This window comes from Elephantulus edwardii, unplaced genomic scaffold (assembly GCF_000299155.1).
Source record: "Elephantulus edwardii isolate Elephantulus edwardi_28Jun2011 unplaced genomic scaffold, EleEdw1.0 scaffold00024, whole genome shotgun sequence".
NCBI classification, from domain to species: Eukaryota; Metazoa; Chordata; class Mammalia; order Macroscelidea; family Macroscelididae; genus Elephantulus; species Elephantulus edwardii.
In genome coordinates, this window is record NW_006399774.1 from 19,549,032 (window position 1) to 19,561,717 (window position 12,686).

Below are 12,686 nucleotides of genomic sequence, written 5' to 3' on the forward strand. Positions count from 1 at the left end.
GTTGCACTTTTTACAAGTCACTGCACTTATTCTTTGGGCAGACCATGGGATAGTCAGTTCTCCAACACTGTCATCAGAGGTGAGCCACCACCATATAAAATATGTTATGGCTTCCAGACTCTGCAGCCATTTCTGCTTCAGAAGAAAGTCCTACTTGCCTTTTGCCATTTAATATGATCTAATGAACTGTCCCTTAAGACGATAATTAATAATGATATTTCCTTCTTCTGCTCTGGGTAGTCTAGAGCTGGCAAAGCATAATGATGTGGTCAATCTATTCATTTCAGCCTTTCAACAAGAACTGTCATCTTGCAGTGATCTGCCGAAATGCGGAACACAAAGAGAAAGAGGAGGGGCCCCCGCTATGTGTTCTCTCCTAGGCCTTTTAGGAAACATGGAGTTGTTCCTTTGGCCACTCATATGCAAATCTACAAGAAAGGAGCCATTGTGGACATCAAGGGAATAGGCACTGTCCAAAAAGGAACGCCTCACCAATGTTACCGTGGCAAAACAGAGGAGTCTACAGTGTTACCCAGCATGCTGTCGGCATCGTTGTGAACAAACAAGCTAAGGGTAAGATTCTTGCCAAGAAAATGAACATGCACATTGAACACATTAAGCACTCTTAGGAGCAGAGACAGCTTCCTGAAACGAGTGAAAGAAAATGATGAGAAAAAGAAAGAAGCCAAGGAAAAAGGCACTTGGGCCCAGCTGAAGCACCAGCCGGCTCCCCTCAGAGAGGCACACAATAGGAGGACAAATGGAAAGGAGCCCGAGCTGCTGGAACCTAATCCCTATGAGTTCATGACAATCAGGGGGAAATAAAGCTGTCTTGGTAAAAGGAGGGAGGGGGTGAATCTACTTATATCAGTCATATTGCTACCAGTCATCCTTTAAAGCATTGTATGGATTCCAAAGCATAGCAGTCCTCTATGGGAGAGTAGTTCTCCACAAGGGTCTCTCAGCTCTGTTTATAAGTACAGATTGTCAGATCTGGAAGTTGCCCTTTCCTGAACTGTCCTCACTGTCCTTGCCGGCTCAAGTTCACTGTGTAGTCACTGCACTAGTCCATCTCCTGAGGGGCTTCATTTCTTTTTCTCATCATATACGTTTCCAAGAAGGTCTCTTTCACTGTCGAGCTCTTACAAGCATAGCACGTAATTGGGAAGATCATGGCCTGGACCAGGTGCACCAGAGTCTCTAAACTGGCATTGTTGCACTTTAGGGCTCAGGAGAGATCCTTGGCAGCACATCTCCCCAGTGCAGCACATCTTTTGATTTCCTGACTGATGGTGCTGACTGAAGAGTGTTGATTGAGGATTTAAGCAAGATGAAGTCATTAGCAACCTCAGGCTATGCTCCATCTGTCATGATACCAATCATTGGCTCGGTGGTGAGGATCTTTGTTTTCTTAGTGTTGAGATGCGATCAATATGGAAGGCTACAGTCCTTGACTATCTGCAGCAAACTCTTCACGTCCTCCTCAGATCTGGTGAACAAAATCATGTCATCTGCATGACCCAGGCTATTGATGACTCTTATTACAATCCCGATGCCACATTGTCCTTCATAAACTCCAACTTCCCAAGTAATGTGTTCTGCAAGAGTAAGGATACATTGCTGATGCAAACCTTTCTTGATTTGGAACCATGCACTGTTCCCTTGCTCTGTTTGGGCAACAGATTCTTGGTCTAGGTATAGGTTTCCTATGCATAAACTCAGTCAGGTGTTCTGGGATTCCCATTCTTCTCAATGTTAGCCACAACCCGTGCCATCAAATATCTTTACATAGTCAATAAAACAGAAATATACATCCTTCTGGTACTCTCTACTTCTGACATTAACAATGCTATCCCTAGTACCTCGGCATCTTCTAAAACCCAGCTTGCATTTCTGGAAGTTCTCTGTCAATATACTGTTTCAGTCATCATTGTATAATCTACAGCAAGATTTTGCTTGTCTGTGATGTTAGTGATAATGTTTGATAATCTTCACATTCTGTTGTATTACCTTTTGGGGCAATGGGAATGAATATGGAGCTCTTCTAGTCAGTTTGCCAGAAAGCTGTTCTCCAGATTTCTTGGCATAACATTGTGAGCACATCTAGGGCTGCATCTGTTTGTTGAAATATCTAAATTGGTGTTCCACCAATTCCTGGAGTTTACTTTTTGCCAAGTCCTTCAGAGGATCTTGAATATCTTCCTTTATTATTATTGTTTCTTTGCTGCAGGCTACTTCCTTCCGTCTTTGGATGTGTCTTGTATCATTCAATATCTCATCCATTAACTACTACAACTCACAACCAATGGCTTAAATTTGTGCTTCAGCTTGAGAAATGCTGGCCTGCTCTTCGCTTTTGATTTTCTGACCATAGCTTTTTTTAGAAATCATCTCTGATGGAATAATTGATTGGCAGTATATTGCTGACTAGAAGGCCTAGTGTCTCCCAGTTCAAATCCACCAGTAGGTCCATGAGAGAAAGATAAGATGGCCTTGTTAAGGCTTACAGTCTCAAAAAAATATGATAGAGAATGGTAGTGAGCTTGGTTTGGATTTGACGTATATTTGATAGCAGAGCGATTGAAGGCAAGTTCTTATTCATATACATAAACACAAAAAAAATCTTTTAAGCAGACAGTCCTTTTTTAGGTATAAGAAGGAAATAGGTTTGCATTTGTTATAAATTAGTATATAATGCTATACCAGGATAAGATTTGGATGTATCAATTCATTTTCTTAAGTTAATATATATGTTGTGTCTGTCCCTAGGAGTCTGGTTTCAGCTGAAATTTCAAAAGGTAATATCCCAACTCTTAGGAAATTAGGTCACAGAAAAGAAAATCCATAAGGAGTATATTAATTCTTAAGAAAAGTATTTGATAAAAATAAACAAAAGAAGTGCAATTTTACTAAGATTTGCCTCTAGAAACACAATGTCCTTTAATAAAAATAAACTTAGAAACTTGTTCTGAGTTCTAGAATATATATGTTGTCTTAGAGTTGATTCTGACTCATGACTGTGGTCTAGTCCAAGAGTCAAACTCAGTCGTGTAGGGTTCTCATGACCTGGTTCTAAGGAGCTTTCTGACTGTACTTCATTGAGCACTGATTCAATCTGTTGACGGTCTACAGATGGCACATTCAACATACTTCACCAACATTACAATTCGGTGGAATACATTCTTTTTTGATCTTCCTTGTTCTTTAACTTTCACATGCTTATGAAATGATGAAAATACAATGGGTTGTGTCAGATGTAACTAGGTCTTTAAAGTGATATCCTCACTCTTTAGCACCTCAAATATCCGTAACAGTAGTTTTTTTCCTGATGTGAGATGTGATGTTAAGGATTTGTTGTTAAAAATGGCTTCCCTAACCTTTGACTGACTTTGTCATGCAGATGGGCAGAAATGTGCAAATAGGTTATGTTAGCATATCCAGAAGGGGATTGGCTGGTCTGGCCATTATATTGAGTGGACCCAGCAGGAGAATTTGAGAACCTGACCACCAGCAAAGAGGAAGAAAGAGTATGCAGCATATACGCCCTTGAGGGCCAGACATTCTTCTACCAGTGAGACCAGGGTTTACAGAAGCAGCAGCCAGAGAGCAGAACCAGAGAACCAGAGACCTAATGTTAGACGGAGTGGACCTGGGGACTGCTATACCACTCTACCAGAGCAAATAGTCTTTTGTTCAAGTTTGTGGGAGGACTGAGGGGGAAAGCCACATCTGGCAAAACTGAGAGCTTTCTAACACTGGCTTGTAGCCACGAGGCTCACGACTGAGGTGTCTGAGAACAGGTTTCGGAAGCTGCCCTGACTGACTGATTGTGCCTTGCCACCAACGTGAATTATTAGCCTTTTGACTTTTCGGATATGGTTCTGTGTGGTCTGTAAGTTATTGTGTTGGACTTTTAAAAATTGGTAAAGTTGATGTTGACATGAGTAGAAAGAGGTTTGCGAGCAAGGGTGACATGACTGACCATGGGAATTTGTTTTGTTTATGTTATTGATGCGGCCAGTTCACCTTTGCGAAGTTCGCAAAGCTCAGAAATGACCATTCCCATACAACCTTTGTTCCTTTTACCTGAGAAAAATGTTTGTTTCTTTTTTGTGTTTTCTTTCTTTCCTATCTCTTAAATTCCTTTTTCCTCTCTCTTCTCCCTTAATTATCTTCTCTGTTTATTTTATATGTATACACATACACATATCCTCATATATCTTTTTCTTCTCTCTTCTTCCTTAATTATCTTCTCTGTTTATTTCATATATACCCCCCATACACACTATCTATAAAGAGAGAACATATTTGAGCTCTATGACCTCTAGCCCCAGCTACCCTTGTTGTGTTTGTTGTTGTCATTAAGTGCTCTCATAGATGACTCACAATGACTCTATGAACAAAATACCAGAATGCTTGTATAACTTTCATTGTTTCTCCAAGTTCATAGGGTTTCCGGAGGCAAACTATTTCAGAAATTGATGCCACTCCTACTTCCAAGCTTATTTTAGTTGGGGAGCTCCGCCAAACATTGTCCACCACTGGTAATCGTTATCACATTTGACACATCAGTGTCACAGTATTTAGCACCACAGCAACCACAAGTTGCCTCCGTAAAGCAAATGGACAGACCAGGACTGTACTACTTAGAAGAATGTTTGACGAGAAACAATTAAAACAAAGCCTGAGGAATGCAGATTAAAATCACCCACCTTTGGCTTGGTGGCATCGCTTTCTGTCCACTAGGCTGACTGAGCTCTCTCGTTGTTGTTGTTGTTGTTGTTGTTGTTGTTGTTAAGTGCAATTGAGTCGTATATGACTCATAGTGACCCTATAAACTAAATACCTGCACACTTGTATAATTTTCGTCATTTCTCCAAGTTCATTATGGTTTCTGGAGGCATGCTATGTCCGAAGTAGATGCCACTCCAGCTTCCGGGAAGCTTCACCAAACACTGTCTGCCATGGGTAACCATTATCACATCTGACACATCAATGTCACCATGTTCAACATCACAGCAATCATGAGATACCTCTGTACAGCAAATGGGTGGACCAGTGTTATACCACTTAGAAGAATGTTTGACCAAAAACAATTAAAATCCACTTAGAAGAATGTTTGACCAGAAAGAATTAAAATCTCACTCAAATAGTAGAGGCAAAATTCCATATGACAGCAAGTACTAAATACTGGAGAGGATGTGGAGAGATAGGGCCTCTCTTACACAGTAGGTGGGATTGAAAAATGGTTCAGTCACTCTGGAAGGCACTTTAGCATTTCCCCAAAAGGCTAAAGAAAGAAAATGCATATGACCCACCTATTTCACTGCCAGAAACATACCCCAGGGCAAACAGAACTGAGATGCAAAGCGAGCTTTGTATGTTGATGTGTCTAACTGTTTGAATTCAAGCTTCTATTTCTGCAAAGCTTGCTATGTGAGAAAATATATCCCTTTCAAATGAAGGGGGGTGGGGAAATAAAGTTATGCTTCCAAAAGAACCTAATCTGACAGAATATTAGGGAATCATAATATAAACTATATGTAAAGACTGGATCCCATAGAGACAAGTGGCACTTTGAAATAAGCTTTACCAGAAGGGCATTTGCTGAATCAGACAAACCTGCTAGTTCCTCTTCTCAGAGTGACAAGATTTACAGAGACAATGTTTATGATTCCTTATCCTCAAGATAGTTAAGTCTAATTGGGAACAGTTCCCCATGAGCTAGGTCCACTGTAAAATGCCCCAAAGAGCAAAGCTGAGTCAGAGATAAATTCATTTTGGAAATTCTGCCCAGAGGCCTGCAAATTCAACTTTCCAGGCTTTCAGTAGTGGAATGAAAAATCAAACTCGTAAAGTGCTAACTGGGTAATGTATCTCACAAAAACACATAGCTTCTATTTGTATCACTTGGTAAGTCATCAACGAACTCAAATTACAAACTCATTTTACATGATCTGAGAACAGAATTTTCCTCAGATAACTGACATAAACAAACACAGATGTTTTCTGTAGAAATGCATCTTAGTTCTATACATCTGTCATCAACAGTGACAACAAAACCACCGTATCTACTGCTGTCAAGTTGATTTCAACTCACAGCAACATTCCACTGGTTTTCTGAATCTATAAATCTTAACAAGAGGAGACCGAGTTAACTTGCTCCCACAAAGAGACTGTTGGGCTGGGTTTCAATGTCAATATTTTGATTGGCAGCGTGAAACTTAACCCACTACATTATTAGAACTCCTTCCGGTTCAAAGATGTCCTAAAGAAAATGCTTCAAGAACCCTGAGCAGCTGACAGTACAAAGTAGGAGAAAAAGAAGGAAATATGCACAGTAATCAAGTGGAGAAGAAAATGTCAAACATTTTGTATATCAAAATTATCAAACATAATTTGAGGTAGTCCCTAGTGAGCTGCACTGCTCACTGAAAAGCCTGCTTTTGTGTTGGTTCAGGTTCACCAACTGTTTCTGGAAGAAACATGGCTGATATCTTCCCATGTGATTTACAGCTGCAGAAACCTGATGGAAAGTCAACTACAGTGAGAGAAAGTCAACTACAGTGTTGAGAAAAAGGTGGGGGAGGGCAAAGAGAGAGAGAAAGGAATAAAGGGGGAGAGAGAGAGAAAGGGAGAAGGAGAGGGAGGGAGGGAAGGAGGGTGGGAGAGAGAGAGAAAGACTGATTAGACATGAAGTTAGAACTATCATCTGCGAGTTGTGTTAACACGAGGGACAGCTAGACTTCTTCCCTGGTGCCTGATGTATCCTCACTTGACTGAAGCATTAAGCTGAATGAGAGGATGGGAGAATGATCTGGAGTCTCAGAACTGTTGGAGAAGTACATGGAGAATGGAAAGGAGGACTAGCCAATAAGAAAAAGGTAAAATGGTTTATTAGTCAAAAGTCACACTGTAGGTGGAGTGAGTCCTGAATTGCAGGGAAGTGTGAAGGTTTACGGATAGGGCTTTTCCTGTGTCTGATATTGTCGTTGTTGCTGGGTGTCATTGAGTTAAGTAGGACTCATAGTGACCCGATGAACAGTGGATCTGAATCCTGTCCTATCCTGTGCCATCCTAATAATTTCTAACACACGAGAGCCCATTGTTTAGTCAGTGCATCAATCCATCCTTTCAAGAGTCTTCCTCTCCTTTTTTGACCTTCCACCCTTCCAAGCATCATATCCTTCTCCAAGGAATACCCCTCCTAGCAACATATCCAACGTATGTGAGGCAAAGATTCATCACTCTTGCCTTCAAAGAGCGTTCTGGCTGCATTCTTTCCAAGGTGTATATCTCTGTGCTCTTGGCCATCAATGGGATATTCAGTGTTCTTCTGTAACACCCCAGCTCAAAAGCATCAGTTCTTTTACTATCATGCTTATTCACTGTCCAGCTCTCAGCTGTATAGCAAGTGATCTGAAAGACCATCGCTTGAATCAGATGAATCTTAGTCCTTACCCTAAAATAATTTGTTGTTATTGTTGTTGTTGTTGCTATGTGTTGTCCAGTCACCTGCAACTCATCGCTACCCTATGTACAACAGTTCTGAAGCCTTCCCTGTCCTGAGTCAGTTTCACTGACTATAACACAACTAATCCCATTGCCCCAGATTCTATATCAATTCATCTCATCTGGGGTCGTCTTCTGTTCTGTCCCTCTCCGTGTCTAGGCATGATGTCCTTCTCCAAGGAACGGTCCTTCCTGGCCACATACCTAAAATATGTGAGACAACTTCAAAATCCTAACCACCAAGGAGAAACTTGGTTTCACTCTCTCCAAGACAGACTTACTTGTTTTCTTGACAGTCCATGGTATATTTAAGACTTCTCCAGCACCACAATTCAAAGGCATTGACTCTTCTTCTGTCATCCTTAGTCATTGTCCAGCTCTCTAATGCATGTTGTTGTTGTTGTTGTTGTTGTTGTTATTATGTGCCCTCGAGTCATTTCCGACTCATAGCGACCCTATGCACAACAGCCCTAAACCCTGCTCTATCCTGTGCCAACCGAATTGCCTCTGACACACCCATCGTGAGTGACAGGATTATATCCATACACTTACAAGGAAGTCCAGTGACTACCACTATCATTCAGATATATGCACCAACAACCAGAGCCAAAGAAGAAGAAATAGATGATTTCTACCAAACTTTTACAATCGGAGATAGATCGAACATGCAATCAAGATGCATTGATAATAATGGGTGACTGGAATGCAAAAGTTGGGAACAGAGAAGAAGAATCAGTAGTTGGAAAACATGGGCTTGGTGACAGAAATGAAGCTGGAGATAGAATGATTGAATTTTGTGCAGTCTACAATCAATGACTTATTCATTGTAAATACATTTTATAAGAGACACAAACACAGGTTATACACATGGACTTCACCTGATGGTATGCATAGGAATCAGATCGACTACATCTGTGGAAGGAACCGCTGGAGAAGCTCAATATCAGCTGTGAAAACTAGGCCAGGGGCTGACTGTGGAACAGACCACCAACTACTCATATGCAAGTTCAAGCTGAAGCTGAGGAAAATTAAACCAAATTCACAGGAGCCAAAATATGACTTTGAGTCTATCCCACATGAATTTCAGAACCATCTCAGGAACAGGTTTGAGGCCTTGAACACTAATGACCGAAGACCAGATGAGCTATGGGAGGATGTCAAAGATATCATCCAGGAAGAGTGCCAAACGGTCATTACAAAGACAGAAGAGGAAGAAGAGACCAAAATGGATGTCAGAAGAGACTCTGAAGATTGCACTGGAGCGTAGAGAAGCCAAAGTCCAAGGAAGAATTCAAGATACTAAAGAGCTCTAATGCATAACAAGTAATTTTAAAGACCATGGACTGGATCAGGTGTACCTTAGTCACTAGACTGACATTGTTGCTTCTCAGTACTCTGGAGAAGTTGCTGACAGCAGTTTTTCCCAGTGCAATTTATCTTTTGCCTTCATGACTGCTGGTTCTAAGAGTGCTGATTGTGGAGAAGAGCAAGCTAAAATTGTTAGCAACTTCAGTCTCCTTTCCATCTATCATAGTGCTGCTTATTGGCCCAGTGGTGAGAATCTTTGTGTTCTTGATGTTTAGCTTCAACCCATATCGAAGACTATAGTCCTTGACCTTCTACAGCATGTACTTTAGGTTCTACTCAGCTTCAACTCAAGATTCAATGTATGTTCAGTAAATATATGATCAAACGGCACTGGTAATGAAGGACGAACTTCAAGCTGCTCTGTAAGAGTTGGCAAAAGATTAAGTCCCAGGTTTTGATGGAATGCCAGTTGACATATTTCAACAAACAGATGTTAAGTTGGACGTGCTCACTAGGTTGTGCCAAGAAATCTAGAGGACAACAACCTGACCAACTGACTGGAAGGGATCCATATTTATTCCCATTTTTAAAAAAATGGTGACCCAACAGAGTGGAAATTGTCGAACGATATCATTCATACCAAATGCAAGCAAAATTCTGCTGAAGATTATCCAGAAATGACTGGAATAGTACACTGACAGAGAACTATCAAAAATACAAGCTAGGTTTAGAAGAGTCTGTGGCACTGTTGCCAATGTCAAATGGATCTTTGCAGAAAGCAAAAAGTATCAGAGAATTTGTATTTTGTTTCATTAACTATACAACGACATTTGATTTTATGGATCACAACAAATTGTGGCTGACCTTGAGGAGAATGGGAATCTCAGAACACTTGATTGTGCTCGTCCGAAACCTATACTTAGACCTGAAAGCAGTCCTCAGAATAGAGAAAAAAAACAAAACAAAACCAAAAACAAGAACAAAACACTGCAATGTTCAAAATCAGGCAAGGAGTGTGACAGGGAGGTGTCCTGTCTCTATGCCTTTCAATCTATGTTCTGAACAGGTCATTGAGTGAGTTGGGCTTTAAGAGGAGAAATGTGGCATCAGGATTTTCACTAACCAGTCTATTCCAGGAAATTTGAAGGATAGCTTCTTCTGATATTACTCATCCTCTTTTGGGTGTTCTTCAAGCAAAACTTGTAAGTTACTGTGCATCCAATCAGAGCGCAATGCTGAAATTCTCAAACGTGGCCTCTGTTCATGATGTAATTTGGGTGATGAGTGCCCACTCATCTAAAATGCTAATTACATTATAGTGAGCCTTCTGATGCTGAAAGGTTACTTACAAGTCATACTTTCAGCAACAATTCTTGCTTTACTATGTCAGAAAGCACCGGGTACTCCTGTGACTATCTCCAGCATCCAGTTTCTTTATCCTTTATGGTCCCATTGAACATAGAAATGACTGGCTAGTGCTGTGGTTATTTCTGGCCTTACCTATGGCTTTTGTTATCTGTTCTTTCCTCTAGGCATCAAACCCTACTCTACTAGCTACCTTCTCCTAAAACGTTGTAATTGTAAAAATAGTGGCAATTATTGTAAAATTCTGAAGCAGGAGTGGCATCCACTTCGTAAACAACAAGTCTCTGGAAACTCTATGAACTTTGATAAATGTCGATAGTTGTAGAGAGACTTCAGGCCTTCTGCTCAAAGGGTCGCTATAAGTAATGCTCAACTCGAAGGCAATCAACAACAACAATATTATAAAATAAACTTTAAGCCTTTTAAAAAAGCAAACATATTAATATATTTCAAGTATATATTGATAATATTATTTTGTGTCCTTGAGTAGGAGCGGACTCCTACCTGACTCTCCAGCAAGTTTTTAGAGGCACTAAACCACAGGGGAGGAGAGGGCTCATCTTTCTCCAACAGAGCAGCTGGGGTGTGTAAACTATGGATCTCTGGGTTGGCAGCAAGAATTCCTTACACTAAAGCCACCATAGCTCCCTATTAATAATATACATAACAGTATTTCTTTCAAAACCTGTTAGATTTTACAATGGAAAGACACTGTTAGAAAGAGATTTAATGAATTGGAAAGTCAACTGCAATTCTCTAGAATTAAACAAAGTGGCAGAAAATATGAAAGGAAATTTAAGAGGATTGTTGTTGTATACTATAAAGTCAGAACTCAACTCATAGGTTACCGATGTTCCAGTGAGTTTTCAACGGTGGGAAATTGCATGGAAGGAGGTTGCCCAACTTCCTCCTGCAGAGCACTTGGTGGGTTTGAACTGCTTGTCTTTGGGTTGGCAGCATAATTCTTTATCCACTCAGCCAAGAGAGCTAGCTCCCTTTAAGTGGTGGAGGCATCTAGTTTAGATGAATATTGTTGTTTTGTGCCATCGAGTCAGAACTGACACAGAGCTTACCCTCCAGTGGGTTTTGAGAGGCAGTAATTCCATGGAAGGAGGTTGGTTGTCCATCCTTCTCTCACCATTTAGAGGACTCGATGATTAAAATCTACTAGCTGCTCCACGATAGAAAGACGAGTGATCTTCCCGTGTCATTTATAACCTGTGAAAACCTGCTAGTGGGTCAGTTCTGAGTCAGTTCTGAGTCAACAGCACATAGTAATACAACAAGGAAATCATTGAAAATGCTTTAATGTCTTTTTAAATAACATAGGGAGTGAATACACACAAAACCAAAGAAATTTAAAAGCAACAAAGAGAAAAAACATTTTGCTTTTCAGGAAGCAACCATTATGCTGGTGATTTAGTTTCTAGACATGATAATGGAAGCCAGAAGCCATTAAAATGGTAATTTCAGTGTGCTAAGAAAAATTCTTGCCACTCTAGAACTCTGAATATAATGGAAATATCCTCCAGGAAAAAGATAAGTAAGGTTTGGTTTTTTTTTTCCTCAAAACAAAACAAAATAGAAAGCAAACTTACTGGCAACTTTTCAAATCTTCAATAAAGGAAAAAGTGCAATTTGTACTTTAAGACACAAGCAAAATTTGCCCAGTTGAAATATAAAATGGCCTAGTGGCAAGAGACTGTGTTGCAATCGTGAAAGCATGCAGTTCAGATCCACCAGGTGCTCCGCAGGAGAAAGTTAGGTCATGTTGGAAGGTGCTGTTGAGGATAGTGTGACCCATGGTGACCTATGAACAACAGATTGAACCCAGTTCTATCCTGTGCCATCCTCACCATTTCTGATATATACAAGCCCATCTCTGCAATCACTATGCCAATCCACCTGGTTTGTGGTTTCTCTCTTTCACTGACTCTCTACCTTTCTGAGCATAATGTCCCTCTCCAAGGAATAGCCTTTCCTCGGAACATGCCTGAAGTGTGTGAGGGGAAAATTTACCATCTTTTAGTCCAAAGAACACTCTGGCTACACTTTTGCTAAGAAATATTTATTTATTCTTTTACCAGTCCATGGGATTATGTCCATATCTATCTACATCTGTATCTCTATATCAAAATATATCTATATCATCCATCTAATCAATCTATCTATCTATCTATCTATCTATCTATCTATCTATCTATCTGCCTGCATATTTGTAGATCAAAACAGATTGTGGAGAAGCTGGTGTCCTTGAACTGTGTGTCATAATACCATACATATGTTGTTATTATGTGCCTTCGAGTCGCCTACGACTCATAGCGACCCTATGTACAACAGCCCTAAACTCCACTCTGTCCTGTGCCAATCGCACCGTCTCTGACACTCCCATCCCAATTATCCCAGTCACTGAATCAATCCGGCCTTCCTCTCCTGCGCTGTCCCTCCACCTTCCCAAGCATGATGTCTCTCTCCAAGGACTGGTCTCTCCTCACAACATG

The 12,686-nt window shown here is 40.5% G+C and overlaps 1 pseudogene; it reads left to right on the forward strand.

Moving 5' to 3' along the window:
• The first annotated feature begins 327 nt into the window (after nucleotides 1-327).
• LOC102862620 lies at nucleotides 328-825 on the forward strand (annotated as a pseudogene).
• Nucleotides 826-12,686: the final 11,861 nt, after the last annotated feature.